Raw genomic sequence first — 14,865 nt, forward strand, 5'->3', positions numbered from 1 at the left:
GGCAGCTGCCCTCCCAGCCCGCTGTCCGAGTGGGCAGGCAGTGGAGCCATCCCGCACAGCCCCGCCACGCTCTCCCCGCTCTCCGTGCCTGCTGTAAATGGCTCTCTGTAACACGAGCTGCATTTCTGCCATAGCGCTCTCCAGAGCGCATCTGTATTTACACTGGGGCTTTCATTAGCAATCTGGCCCTTGCGCTGCCAGCAGCCCGCAGCCCTCGCTCCTCTCTCCTGCCCACATGCGCTGTGGGTGAGACCCTGGCACCGCTGTGCCGGAGGAGGGGCGGGTGGCTGGCAGCAGGAGGAATTCCTCAGCCGGCTCCTGTCTGGAAGAAGTGCCTTGTCATGTTGCCTGTTGCCCGCCATCCTGCATCAACAGGGGTGCTGCCGGCAGACACTCCCTGCAGCACGGCTCGCTGATCCCTGAGCCGGCACGGGGACAAGCTGGTTTTGCTCTGGATTATCGCTGGCTCTGCACACTGTATTCTTTCCTGCTGCTCTCATGCCATTGCTGCTGCACTCGGCTTCCAGCTGCGGTGAGCTGAGCCCGCGTCCTGCGGAGATTGTATCTAGCAAGGTAGGAGCCGATCCCTTCTATTTGTTCTGCTGAAAGTAATGGGGCCAGTCCTGCCCCTGCCTGGAGAGCATGTGTTAATTAGTGGTTTTGTATTGCATTGTTCTGTAGCTTTGATGAACAGTCAGTATGCTGCTCAGAGTGTAGCCTCTCTTATAGGGAAAGAAAATGCATATGTATATTTTATTTTTATCTACACAGTGGAGAAATGAAACTTTGGGTCCTTTTCTGCTCCTCTCTTCTGTAACTTCTCTGTTCTCATGCAGCATCCTGTGCATATTCTCCAGGTCATATCACCTGCTTCTGCGGGAGACGTGAAAGTAGAGTGCAGTCTGATGTGTCTTGGGAGACAGTGGGAGGGAGGAGAAACTCTAGGAAGACAAAAATCAAGGAAGTTCAATAGGCTCAGAAATGGCTTTAGAGAAGTTATTTTTAAGCCAGAAAATTAGATAGGGGAAGAGCCTTCCTTTCGCTAAATAGTCTCAAAAGGGTGATTTGTTTTTGTTTTGTTTTGTTTTGTTTTGTTTTTCCTTCAATTCCTTAGGGCACACTCTTTTGGTATGGAAAGGCCTGAGGCTGCTGCTGTCCCTAGGGATGAAGGACTGTCAGTCTGGTTGGTCTGGTGCCTTCTTTCTAGTAAGCCTTGCTGGCATTTGAAGTTTCACCTGATCCCACAACTGCACACCTTTGCCTATGCTGTATAGGAGAAAAGAGGTGACAACTGAGAAACCCTACCCCTTCTGGATTTCCCCGCAGTAGCCAAGGAGAGATAAAATAGGAGGGCATTAGCATTTTCTGTGTTTAGGCACAACTGTTCCCTTTTTAGTCCACAGCAGCTGGGATGTGCTCACAGCCATCCATCTTCCCCAAGCTTACTGTACCTGGGCTTCCCTCCCATATGGATGAGAGTCTGTCTCCTCAGCAGGATACCAGGCCTCCTGCAGGTGATGGCTCACTTCTGAGCACCAGCCCAAACAACAAACTATGTTTTAGGGCCCCCCTAGGTCCCTGTGAGGAGGATAAGGGGGTGCTCTAGCTTCGCTTCCTTAGCATATCCTGCTGCGCTGCCAGTGGGTGTATAAATAGTGCCCACAGTGTACTATTTTGGTGACAAGCTCTTCCCAGGATTCATCCAAAGAGTTATGTGAGCAAGTGTTAAAAATAACACCAAGCCCTGCCCAAGTGCTGGCATCATTTCAGCCAAAGTGTTGGGAATCTTCCATGGAGAGCAGCCTTGGACCCTTGGGGGGGGGGTTGGTGGGCAGCAGAGTGGGTCCAGCAGGGCTTCCTGTGTTTTCCTCTTCTTACTGTCCTGCTGACCACAGGGGACTGTGACCCTCAGGTTCTGCAGATGTGCTGATATCAAGAAGGTGTGAGGCTTTCAGTTCTGATTAGGTTATTTGCCACTGGGCTTTCCCTGTGTGTTTCTGAGTATTATTGCTATGTCTAATGTGAGGTACAGTAAATTCCCAGAGGGGTTAAAGATGAGCTTTAATCTAGCCTGCTGCCAGGTCCCTGCTGGTGGCCAGAGCTAGCTGCTTCACTAGAAGGTCTTGGACTGTAGCAGTGGCTTATGTACGCATTCTGGTCCTGGGTTAGGTTTATCCTGAGGACTGGTACCTGGAGATCAGTTTAAGTGTGGAAGGCATATTAAATCTGTGAGTTACATTACGGCCATAGATCTGGATTCTTTTTATCCATATAAACACAAAAGTTACTCCAAAATTCTGCCCTTTTCGTGGTGTGGTCAGTGCCTAGAACTGAAAGCTGGAACACACAGCAGAGATATCTGGGGAGGAGCTGTGCTCCTTGAGCTATGCAGCCAGTGCAGGATGCACCATCCCACCGAGAGGCTGGAGCTGTTGTTTGTTTCCCTCAGGCTGGATTTTGCCTGTTGTTGGTCAGATCCTACGCTAGGTAGGCAGTTCAGCTGCTCTCGTGCTGCTGCAGTATCAGCCCATGCTGTGTGCTGGAAAACAGGAGACTTTACTGGAAAGCAGCAGACCTCACTGAGTCCTTGTCCTCAGTGTCTGGAGCCCAGAGCTCACAAAATGCTTCAAAAAGTGCTTATGGAGGGGCTCATGCTCAAAGGAACCCCATCCGAAGAAAGAGGTAGTCCCTTTGTAGCTGGATGATGTGGCTCCACTCTTGCCTGGTCTCATATGGGATGTGGGAGTGGAGCACCGATTGGTTACACAGCTTAATACATGAAACCTCGCACATGGGAGAAGAAACGAGGTCACCTGCTTGTAAACTTAGGGGCAATGCTGGGGCTTCCCTGCTTTCTCTGACTTGAAAGCAGCTCTATCATGGGCAGGGGAGACCACACTTCCCGTTCAGATCCTGGAGTTCAGGACTGCAGCATTAATCCCCCTCTACAGCTCCTTGGCCTCCATGTTTGCATCCCCAGATGCATCAGTTCTAGTTTCTGGCTTTGTAGAGGAAGGACCAGATGCTTATGGCTGGACTCAGTGATCTTAGAAGAGATCTTTTCCAGTCTAAATGATTCTGTGATTCTGCAATCCTTGAGTGCTTTCAGAAGGGCTGGATTTATTTTAAACTGATAACAGAAGGTTGCTGTGAAAGCAGCAGGCATACAAAAATTGCTGAAAAGGTCACAAGTGCATGCTTCACCTACTCTGATTCGGGATTACTAATTCTGGCAGATGTTCCCAGGGATGGAGAGCAGGTCCTGTTAGAGCATCATGACCAAGCGTTTTCTCTGGCTGTTGCACTGAGAATGATAGCAGAGCAGATGCTCTGCTCCTTCTTGGACTGTTCTATCTCCAGTTCTCCATCCTCCTCCCCATCTCACCATTTAGGTGATCTTCTCTTTTCCATACTGTGTGAGAGGCACAGGCTGGGTGTGTGCACAGGATAGAGTGCTTTCTTAAGCATGAATTGAAAACACAGGCTTCAGAATTGTCCAGAGGTGGATGTACATCACGGAGATGAAAAGCATGATTCTGTTTTTCCAGGAACATGCTCTGAGCAATCAGTCCTTCATCAGGGGCTTCCTGCTCCTCAGTTCTTGTGTTCCTTCCTGCTCCTCTCCCATGTCCAGCCAACAAAGGAGCTCTCTGAGTCGCCGTTGTGGCTGCTTGGTAATAGGCCTGAGCCAAGGCTCTGTCTATCGTCATATATTACAGAATTCCTGACGGCTCTTTCAGGGCTCTTTCCACCCTGGCATGCTCTTGTTCCTCTGACTGGAATGTTTCTGGAGTGTGTGGACACGCCTTGTTTGTTGTCCTTGAGCACCTCTTTGCTGGATGTTTCTCGATAGTCTTCTAATAGTTCTTCTATCTAGAATAGTCTTCAAGGCTATTCTCTAATAGTCTCTGTGGTGCCAGAGCTACACACCACAGATTCCAGGAGTTCCTGAAGTGCCTAAATGTCTCCATGGGGAACCCTGTAGAGCAGTGTGACCCTGCTCTTTCATCTGCCTCACACGAGGCTGAGCCCTGTTTCAGTCTGTCCGACACAATCCAAGCTTGGCAGGTTTGTCAGCCATCTCCTGTGACCTGCTTTGCTTTCGTGTCCTGCCTCAATCGCTGCTGCCTGGGCTTTGCCTCTGCCAGCTTTTATTTTCTATTTTAAAGAACAGGAAAGGATTTCCTCCCACACATGGATCCCCTTTATCCCTGTAGCATTTCTCTCGCTATGGGTCTTTCTCCAGCCTGAGCGAAATCGTTGCCCAAAGCCGAGAGGCAGATATTCCCCATTTCTGGCTCTGTGTGCCTGTCTGCCCGTAGGATGGCTGCCTGTTGGCTGAATGTGACTTTTGGAGGAGGTAGACTTTGCACAACTGGCCACACAGCAAGTAGGAGCTGCGAGTTAAATCTCTTTGTGCCAATTAAACATACACCGATAAGCACATACAGCCACAAGGTTGCTTAATCATGGGCTGACCTGATGTGGAGACCTTGAGTAGAGGTGACTGATGATCCATGACAGCTTGCTGTCTTAGATGGGAAGAGGTTAATAATAACAAGAGAGAAATTTGGAAGGGCTCTCAACTGTGACCAAAGATCATCTCTGACAATACCAAATTCATGAGAAAAAGGTCTTTCCAATGCGGTGGGTGAAAGGAGGATGAATCCACTGGCTGAAAGCTCGTGCTAAGGATGTTCTCTTTAGGGAAAAAGTACATCTGGAGTATGTTTTTAACAGCCAGGTGGATTAGTTACTAGATCAGCTGGCACACAATGCTTTTCCACTCTCAGCTGCACCTGTATGTTTGCTGTGTCTTTCCGGGAGCATGTTTGTGTTTCTCCAGGTATTCTGCCTCATGGAATAAATAGCTCTCAGCTTTTAATCCCTCATTAGAGGTTCCCTGCTTCTCTGAGTCAAACAGAGAACACACGACAGTAGGACCTCCAAAAGATACATAATAATCATATCTCCCTGGCCCAGGCACAGTGGCCTTGGGCCAAGCTATTCCTTGGATTTCTTCATTTAATCTCTAGAAACTCCCAGCAAAAGGGTCATTATCTGCTGCATTCTGCGTCTTAGCAATCCAGTCCCTTCCACCTGTCGGTATCTCCTGATGCCATGGGTTGACCAAGGCTCTAAGATGGGCATTTGTTTGGCAGCAGAGCTGGAGAAAGACAGTGTTTCCAATGTCTGACAGTGAGGGCCTGTGAAAATTAACAGGACTGCTTTCCTCTAAATAAGTAAAGCAAAGAGCTTCCTGAGACATACAAGACCATGGAAAATTTTAAGGAAACCAGTCTTACCTTCTGACTGTTAATTTTTTTTTGGTGTACTGGATGGCTAGTTTTATCTTTTATACTTGATGTCTAACTTAATCTTCCCTGTCTGCCCCTTAGGGACACTCTTCTTGTTGTTGAGGAGGTGGAGAACAGCTTGTTCACTGGCTCTTGGCAGCAGCCTTTTATACGTTTTGAAATTCCTTTCATGTACCCCCTAGTTTTCCACAGAGAACCAACCCATTTACTTTGCAATTTAGTCCTTTCTGTCCTTTTTTTCCTTGTTGCTTTTGAGCTCTCGCGAGTTTGTCCATTTGGGATATATGTCCATGAGGCATGAGCCAGTGTTGGGCAAAGAGGAAGGATGACTCCAGGTCTTGCATATGACATGCCTGTGCACACAGCCCTACATATTGTTTGTCTGCTTCAAAGCAAAATACCACTATTGCTCAAGCTCAGCCTGTGATCTGCAGTAACCACAGATCCCTTCTGAATGAGCAGGTCATGCACGATGATTATGGGTGGGGATGTGCAGTCTGTGCTGTGTGAAGTGTCATGGTAATGGCTATAATTTATGTCAATCTGCTATTTGTGTGTACACCTTGTCCCTTCAGCTAACAGTATTGGTACTGTAGACAGCATAGGTGAAGAGTAAAAGACAACTATTCCATCTGAGAGCCAGCAGGTTAATATATAAGTGGTGGACAGAGTATCAACAAGTTTTCAATGGTCCTGTTCCCTTTCCCCTTTGCAGCTTTTCTGGTGTCTACTGGGATGTGGGTGCTCAGGCAGTCTCTTGTTTAGCACTGGAGTTCTATGCTTGCCAATATTCTGCTATTGCATTGCTGGTGGTAGGTGGGTTTTGAGTGTATTTCAGCAGTCTCTTTTAATCACAGAGTGCTTTGCAGAAGCACAAGCTGCCAAGATATTGCTTTATTTGCTACTGAAACATAGCCAACTGGGGCAGGTAACACTGCAGAGCAGCACTGTGTGTCCAGTTGGGGTGGTAAGTAGAGAAACTTAGGGTTTAAATCAGTATAAAGAACCATTATTAATATCATGTGTCTCTAATAAATCAGACAGTGGTTATTTGCTCTCTAGGCTTCGTTGCAAAGTGAAGTGGGAATGTTTCAGAGCAGGGAGGTCTTCTGGGAACTCGCTTTGTGGCAAGTTGACAGATCTTCCTGCTTGACTTCTACTGTTGCTCGGAACAGGGATGGCAGGAAGCTCTTTGACATATGCAGAGTGAGGTGAGTGTGGGTTTTGTGCTTGAATCATAAAGTCATTGAATGGTTTGGGTTGGAAGGGACCTTATAAATATCGTATAGTTCCAACCCCCCTGCCATGGGCAGAGAAATACAGAGCAGTTTTCATACTTGCTGTTGCCTTGGAAAACAAACTGTTTATGACTCAGTCCTGAAACTGAGGGTAGGATCTTTTTCCATTCTTGGATGTGGACTCTCATGCGTGGAACAGCGATGTTTTTCTTCTCCTCTGCTTGCCCTTTTCCTTGCTACATCCCTTCCACTGCAGTCCCTGTGAGCCTTGTGTGCCGTGCAGTCGCCCTGACTTTGAGTCACCCTGCCTATGCCCCTGGAATGGGAAGGGAATGTCACTTCGGTGCACATCATGGGAACTAACCATAAGCAGTCACTTCCCTCAAGCAGTGTACACAGTGAACCATTTCAGGGCTGCAGATTCAGCTCAGCCCTGCAGCTTTTCAGCTGCTTAGTTGGAACTACATAACTCTTATTTGAGGTCAGAATACAAACCGGCGAATGCAGCAGAACCGTGGCTGCTGAATTCACCAGCTCCAATATAGTATGTAATGTGGCAACTTAAGGCTTTCCTCATGACAGTGGGGAACTATAAGTTATGGTGAAACCAGTCATTTAGGTAAATTGTGCTGCAGGGGCAGCACTGGTCCCATTTTGAAAACTAATAGAAGTGAAGCCAGTAACACCTTAATATCCACTGTTACCATGGCTGCTTAGAGCAATTGTTTACCAGATTAAAAGGCATATATATTTTATTTTTTAATAATATCCTCTCTGCTGCTTTTACCAAGGCTTTGACTGGTGAGAGTTTATGTTCCCATTCAGTGTAGCATCAATAACTGAGTGAGTACTTGAAAAAACAGGGTTGCTCTTAGAGCTACTTAAAACACTCTGAAACCTCAGGCTGGATCAATTATGTCGAGGCCTTGCTTTAATTCAAGATTTTCTGTACCTCTTTAAGAGCTTGGTTTATCAGATTGAAGCTGAGCCTTCAGACATGATTGAGGAGCTGCTCTTCTGTTCGTGTCCTCATTTCCCTCTGCTATAGAAACATTCAGCTATTTCTTTGTGCTCTTGCTTGGGCAGTACTAAGTATTAGGAGTAAAAGATGGGTGCTAAGAGTTGGGTTGTGGGATCATTTCTCCCTTTCCCACAGAATTTTGAGCGATTCACATCTCCCTGTTGCCCCAGTCTCCTGCATGTAAAATGTTGATAGCATCATTTTTCCTTGAAAAAGACTATAAACATACTGGAATCTGGTGCTGGAAAGGACTGGAGACAGACAGCTGGTTGTGGGCAGGATTTGATTTTCCCATAGATGTCTCAGTAGTGTAGAGGTATGTGGTACTCAACCCAGCCTGGGGGGAATCCGTACCAGCACTAGCCCTATCTGGTATTATGACTTTTTATGGAGCTTGTGAGGGCCTCTGTTCCTGGTCAGTGAAGCATCAGTTGCCCACAATGGGAAGGATTTCACCTCAGTATTGGAAGCTGAAAATCCAGATAGTGATTGGAATGACCTTGCTCAGTATGATTTTTCTAGAAATGGTTGCAGGTGTAGAGCAAGGAGGGGGAGCAAGGCAAGCATGCATCATATTATCCTAATTCTTTTCTTCTAGGGGATTTGCTAATATTTTATCTGTTTAGTAACCTGAAATGAATCTCTCAAGTGCTTCTCTTACCTACCTTTGGATCCATGTGTATTTCTTCCGTACATAGTACCCTTTGAAAACTAAGAAGCAGTAAGCAGACTGGAGTAAGATAACAGGAAAGTTGAAAGAGGAACTACTGGTCTGAAGGGAAGTTGTTAGTGGAGATAAGCCTTCAAATGGAAGCTATTCAGTACATCAGATAATGCTCTGAGCATTATAAAGTCAAACTTCACTAGTGATGTTTCCTAAAGACACAAAGCTAGGAAGCATTGTCAGAGGCAGTTCAGTGTTATTCAGCAGGAAAAGCTGGCGTGTCCTTGAGGAATAATACAAATGGGAGCTGGATGGTTCAGAATTGCATGGCTGTGTGCGTGCAAAATGAGCGAAAAGTTCAGCTCCATCCGGGAACTCGCTGGGGAAAGTGGGAACGATGAGGGGGGGAGACTCAGGGACTTAAAGTGACGTGCAGGATAACTGCGAGTGACTAGCGTGATGCAGCCATGAAAAAGATAAATGTCATCCAGTGTGACACGTTGGACAAAACATTGGTAGCAGAGATGGGGAAATTTTAGCATATTAAGGCATGGGAGACCTTGTCTGGAGGACTCTGTACATTTCCAGTCACTTGCTGAAGGCTGTGTGCAAACTTTGTCTGGTCCAGAGAAGGAATATGGGTATGATCAAAGAAATGGAGAGCCTACCTAATGAAATGATTAGAGAGTGCAGATGATGTAACTTTAAAGACGGACTGGATAAATGCTGACGTTAAAGCTCATTTTTGGAACACGAGTGGATAGGGGTGAGCTGTGCATGGATAAAGATAAGCTGGAAACTCAGAGAATGTTCTTAAACATCAGAGGGATGAATTTGGGGAATTAATTCTCTTAGAAGACAGCAAGCAACAGGAAATGTCCAAGTTTTTTTAAAAAACAGCAACAACTTTCTCTTTTGAAGCCATTTTCTCCTTCAAAGGTGTGACTCCTGCCCTGGGTTGCTAACCCTGAAGAAATCAGTGCTGCAGTTCTGGGCAGCGGGCAGGACTCACTAAGACACAGGGTCATGATGGGGGGTTGGTGAATCCTAATGCTGTGAATGTGTTTGCAACCAGCATAACCCCAGAGACTCTTGTGCCTCTGTCCTGAGATCCCTTGGAAGGCAGGCTCAGTGGGGATCGGTTAGTGACCCCCCCCTTCGGGGAAATGTGAGGGCTGAGGGCAGGTGTTTCTACTATGCTAACATGTGCTTTTATCAATCTGCATGGATTTTTGACCCCTTGTTCAAAGGCTTGTGTATTTGTTCCCACTGAATAGAAAAAATGTCAAGCACATGCCGATAACGATCAGCCTGTATTGATCTCTCTGTGTTAGAGAGATGTCCTTTGACCTTGAAGCACTGAGTTTGCAGGAATGGGAAATTGTTATGATTTTTCTTCATGAGGAATTTTATAAAGTTTCATCATCTCCTCCTTTCCTGTTGGCTTCTGTACTCTGGTCCCCCTTGCTCTAGCTGTGCTCTTAGTTCAACTCTGACCAACATCCGTCTCTCTGACATTTCCAAAACAGCCTCAGTGGTGATGGATGGGGTTGCCAATGTCTTGGGAATTTAGATTTCTGCCTTGAGCCATGAGTGAGCAAGGTGGGAAGGCACTGAACTGGTTTCACCTTGCTCATGAGTAGTCCAGCACGTGGGAAAGAGTGAAGATGTCCCGTGGCTGTGCTGCAAGGGGGGTCATGATAGGCCAGAATCTGTACCCTAGGCATGTTCCTGCTGTTGCACCTGCAGATAGCAACGCAGAGGTTATCTGCTGTGGTGGAGAGCTTGCTGTAACTCCTACCACTTTCTGTTTGCTTGAGAGGAATGGACACACTGAAGGTAATGAGGTCTTGGTCAAAATACCCATCCTTTCGGAGGAGGTGGCAGGCAGCTCTCTTTGCTGGGCTGTAGCAGTGAGCTGGAGGCAGCAGCTGTGAGGGTGGTCAGGATTGTGACCCCCACCTCATGGTGATTAAAGACCTGTTCCAACAGGGTGCTTGGTGTCAGAGCTACAGCCTAGGCAGCCATCTGGGATCTGGGGCTGAGCTGTTTCCAGTTGACACATCACTGGAGCAGCTTTGCAGCAAATAGGTGGGAGGCTGGGGCAGCTGGTGGATGATTTAGCTGCACAATTGCAGCAAAAGTGGAAAGGATTCTATCTTCTTGTGTGTGGGCATGTGCTGACCTCAGCAGCCAGTTCCTGCATGGTATATAAAGGAAGAAGCCTGAGACCAAGACACGAATGTGTTGGGCTTTTTTCCACCTAGTTGATCTATTTGTGTCCTAGTTCTTGTCAGCAAGTGCTCTGGGTACGCATACAGCTCATGTCCAGTATAAGTGCAGCACCTGGGGCTCCCCCAAAGGGGTGAGTTTTGCTGCAGCCCATGACGGGGAGTAGGATGTTCTGCCTTATTGGAGTGCACAGTTGGAAGGTTGTGTTGTGCATTCAGTTCTCAAAACCCTGGAGCAAGGGATAAGGAGATGAGATGGCAAAAATTCTGCCTGATACTTGGGATGCTTGTGGATAATGAGACTGACATTGCTTGATAAGGAATTTTTCCCTCCAAGCTATGCCCCAGAGTGCTGGTGTCTGGGAAGCACAATCCCTGCCTGCCCAGTTTGAGCAAGATGAGGACCCTTGTTACTGTTGGGGCAGAGATGTCCTTGCAACTCCATCTCCCTGCCCTTCCTTCTCCAAAGAAGACTGTGCTGGCACAGTCACCAACCTGCATTATCCCTGCTCCCTCCTTGCGTGAGACTGTGGAATCAGCCATGCTCCCCTTCTCACACTGACTCATCTCCGTGATCAAAGAGAAGTCATCTTCTAGAAGACAGTCTCCCAAAGAAAGAGCTTTGTTCTTCCTCATTCGTTCTGAGATATCCTGCTACCTACAAAGCTTTGGGACAGGCCATCAGTTCTTACTGCTGTTGCTGAGAGAGGCAGATTGTGGAGGGAGATGCGTCAGAGGGATATGTGCTGCAGAGGGGTGAGGCCATGTGAGTTTGGGATTTGGGAAACATGCAGAACATGTTTTGAGGAGGAGGATACAGATGTTCGTGTTGGGAGCAGGTATGTAAATAGGAATGTTTGTCAGAGAGCCCCTTGTCTGCTGCATTACTCTCTCCGATTTTTAACAAAATATTCCTCTGAGTTCATGTGCTCTGGTGTGTGTGTCTGCTACACAAGGCAGGCATTGCTGTCAGTGAACTGGTTAATGCCAGTGTCCTGTGGCAGGGACAGGGAGGCAGGCAAGCACTCAGCCTGCCAGCATTTATACCTCCTGGCGTCAGCATTGGCAATGCTTGTGGAGGACTGGGGAGGGCACTGAAATAGTTTCCATTCTCCTCTCTGCTGTGGGAACGAGTTTCCTGGGTAACAAATGCTCCTTGTTCTGCACAGAGCTCCACAGCTGAAACTCTCTGTCTCCTTCCTTGCTGCTGCTCCCCGACTGTCCCAGCTGAAGGGGCCGGAGATGTCTGCTTGAGCCTGCCTTAATTAACGCTGACAGTACAATGGGGCTGGCCATACGGGGGTCCTGGAGCTGCACGCTAATGGGGGCACAGTAAATAGTCTCATTTACTGCAGCTCGGGTTGAGCAGAGCCTGCCAGGACTAGCTTTCTGCTTGCTGTAATGGCCAGGCATAGAGATATATCCCTCACTCCTGCATCCTACCTGGGACTTGTCCCTGCTGTTTGAACAGGACCGGGTGGTGGTGTGGGTCCCCAGCATTCCAGGAAAAGCAGGCAGTGGGCTGGGGAGCATGGAGTACCCCCAATGAGGCAGATACATCGGCCTTTTGGGAAGGACCTGTGAAGCCTGAGCTCCGGAACTGGTTGAGGGAGCGTTGCCCATGTTTTGGAGGTGAGTAGCAGAGCTGCATCTGCGATTCTGGCTCCAGTGAATTGCAAACAGGCTGCACAGCCCACAGCCAGCTCAAGGCCCTTTCTGTTTTCTTGGTGGAAGAGTCTCTCCCCTGCTTGGAGGAGAAGCCCCTAAACTCTTGCCTCTGGAGTCCCTGGTGGGAGCTACCCTGGGTTTTCAGCGAGAAATCTGATTTGAATGTTACCTGAAGAGGTATTTTAAAAGTTCCTAGTGTTCTGGCCTCTGAGACAATTGGCAGCCACTTCCAGTAATAAGTCTTAACATTTTTCTGGCGTAGGTGTTTATTTTGACCTCTCCAGAGGTAGAAGCTTCTGAAAAGTGTTATGTTGTCTGGGCTGTTGTATTTGTGTTACTTGGTTCCTGTTTTGGGTGCATCAGGGCCTAAAGCAAAAAGTTTTCAGCCATGTGGCAGTTATTAATTTCTCTGAACTTTGTGTGACATTTTTACCCCTTCTTTAACTTACTTGCTCACTTCCCATGCAGACTCAGTTTAGGAGATGGGGTTTGGTTTGAGCTCATAGGGATTGTTTTTTCCAATATGGATGCTCCAGTCTCTGAGCTCTGCTTGGCTCCACGCAGGGCTATAGGCACGGGGCTGGATGGGAAAGGGCAATAACATGAGTGGTCCCTCCAGGATGGATGGTGCTTCAGTGCTAGAAACACCTCCCCTGGCACAGCCTGAAGCACAACTGAGTTTCTGGGGTGTGCGATCATGCCCTAACTGGTGAGACACGAAAAGTGGCCACATATGTCCCTTGCCGAAGCTACCTGTGCCCTGTCAGGACCTGCACTGCTCTGCTTATGGAGCAGGTTCCATTTCCGCTCTGGTGAAAAGAGGTGATGGAAAAATCCTTTTACGTAGCCCCAGGATAGCAAGAGGGCCCAAGCTTTGCAGGTGGTGACCCCCTGTTTCGGGGCGGGAGATCTGCAGTGGATTGCTTTGCAGAGATGCTGCGATTTAGCCCAGGTCGTGGGCAGCACTTTGATCACAGACTGCAGCTAATAGTGAGATCTTGATTTGAGATCCCCTGTGAGAGCAGGGACTGCAAACATCCTGCCCCTGCTAGGTGCTTTCAGAAGTGCTGGTCGTTGCTTCTTGCTCCGGATGTGGCTGCATTTCAGGGATGCTCTGTAGATACTGTTGATGAAGCTCTTTAGGATGAGGCACTACAGGAATTTCAAGAAGCTTCAAGAAGCTTCTTGCAGTCTTCCCATCCTCCTCCTCCTCCTCCTGCGCGTTACTTTGCAGACTGCCATTTTATTTCCAAGGGTTCTAGCTGCCATTATCAACGGTAGGAACATAACACTCCAGTCCCTTTTGCTTTTCTTTACATAGCCAGGGTAAAAGGTCAGACAGCTTGCAAGCACACATTATCCAAAATACAAGCTCATCACAGAATAAGATGCTGCATCTCTATTTTATGGCACGGACTTTAGTCTTTTTATTTCTCCTCATGCTGCCTTCCTGTAAGAATCAATCCTCCATCATCCAGCTTGACTCACCTCCCCTCCTCTCCTTTTCTGCTCCCTCCCATCCCCTGCCTTGTCTGAGGTTCCACAGGGACTGATTGCGAGCTGGAGCGGCGATGCTGTGGGCATGCTTGTTCCTTCACACGCAGACACGTCACAGCAGCAGCAGCAGGAGCGTTGGAGATGTGATTGCGCAGACCCTCTGCATTGCCAGGGATGCAGCTGTGAAGAAAAAAAAAAATTAAGAAAAAAAAATTGACTCTGTGTTTCCCACAGCATCCTGGTGAAGAGAGCACGGAGCCTTCTGGAATTGGAGTGCTCAGTGGTGCCAGAGCAGAGTGTGTTCACTGACAGGAGCTGGGGAACGAAAGATCTGCGGAAAGGTGAGATGGAGAAATGATCGGGGTGGGCGTTAGCTGTGCTGTTGGTTTTCAGGTCGGTCGTTGTCTTGCACTGTGGCTGGTTTGTTTTTGTAGAGGATGCCAGCTACCCGATTAAGGATTTTAGGATTGATTTGTCTCTTTGGAGGCTGCACTGCTTTGGAGCTGCTGTGATTATAATGGATGTGAGCGAGCGGGGAGGCTGGGGCTGCTGCGCAGAATGCGTGTTTGTCTATTGTGGCTGTGAAATAGCAGTTGTCATGTCCAGGGCTGGTTGTGCAGAGGCGAGTCGTGCTTCGCCCCGGCAGTGCCGCTGCACAGCTCTCCATTGTGCCTGCCATGACAGCCGAGCCCACACGGATTGTTGTGGTCCTGCCAGCTACCATGCTCTCTGTGCATCCCTGGTGGTGATGCTGCTGTGCAGCTCGAAAGCTGTTTTGACAGACAGCGCTTCCATGAAAAGCCAGAGACAAAGGGCTCAGACAGATGAAAGGTTGCTGTCAGTGTGGTTTTCAGCGTTTTTTTTTTAATCCTTTTTTTTCCTTCTTTTTTCACCCTAAATACTGGTAAATGATATGTTCAAAAGGCATTAGGATAAAATATTATGGCATCTAAAACCCTGCTCTTCTGCTAAGAGACACAAGAGCCGTGTACTGGCTGGAGTCCTTTGTGTTGCCAGGGTGTGTCTGTGCTGGCTGTGTAAATGGATGCTTTCTCCCTGCCTCTTTTCACAGATCGAATGAGAAAGGTTATCTAGGAATGGAGGAATTATTGCTTTTAATTACTGAAATGAGGGGTTCAGGCTGGGTACCAGTTACTAAAGCTTAATTACATGGTCTTGTTATAGCCAAATCCCTCTTTTCCCTCCCCGCCTTCTTCTTCTTCCCTCC

The 14,865-nt window shown here is 47.9% G+C and overlaps 1 protein-coding gene across 6 annotated transcripts in view; it reads left to right on the forward strand.

Moving 5' to 3' along the window:
- Window positions 1–14,865, forward strand: part of RUSC2 (RUN and SH3 domain containing 2) — a 61,635-nt gene that overhangs the window by 12,229 nt on the left and 34,541 nt on the right. For 2 of the 6 annotated variants that reach the window (XM_027665343.1, XM_027665342.1), the window contains one exon: window positions 13,872–13,978. The gene's annotated coding sequence lies outside the window, so the exon portion shown is untranslated. Of the gene's footprint in view, window positions 1–229; window positions 574–11,689; window positions 12,105–13,456; window positions 13,979–14,865 lie in introns of those variants that run through there. The other 4 variants (XM_027665341.1, XM_027665344.1, XM_027665346.1 and 1 more) reach the window with 4 other exon arrangements.

Source organism: Corapipo altera, unplaced genomic scaffold (genome assembly GCF_003945725.1).
Source record: "Corapipo altera isolate COAL_440 unplaced genomic scaffold, ASM394572v1 61045, whole genome shotgun sequence".
NCBI classification, from domain to species: Eukaryota; Metazoa; Chordata; class Aves; order Passeriformes; family Pipridae; genus Corapipo; species Corapipo altera.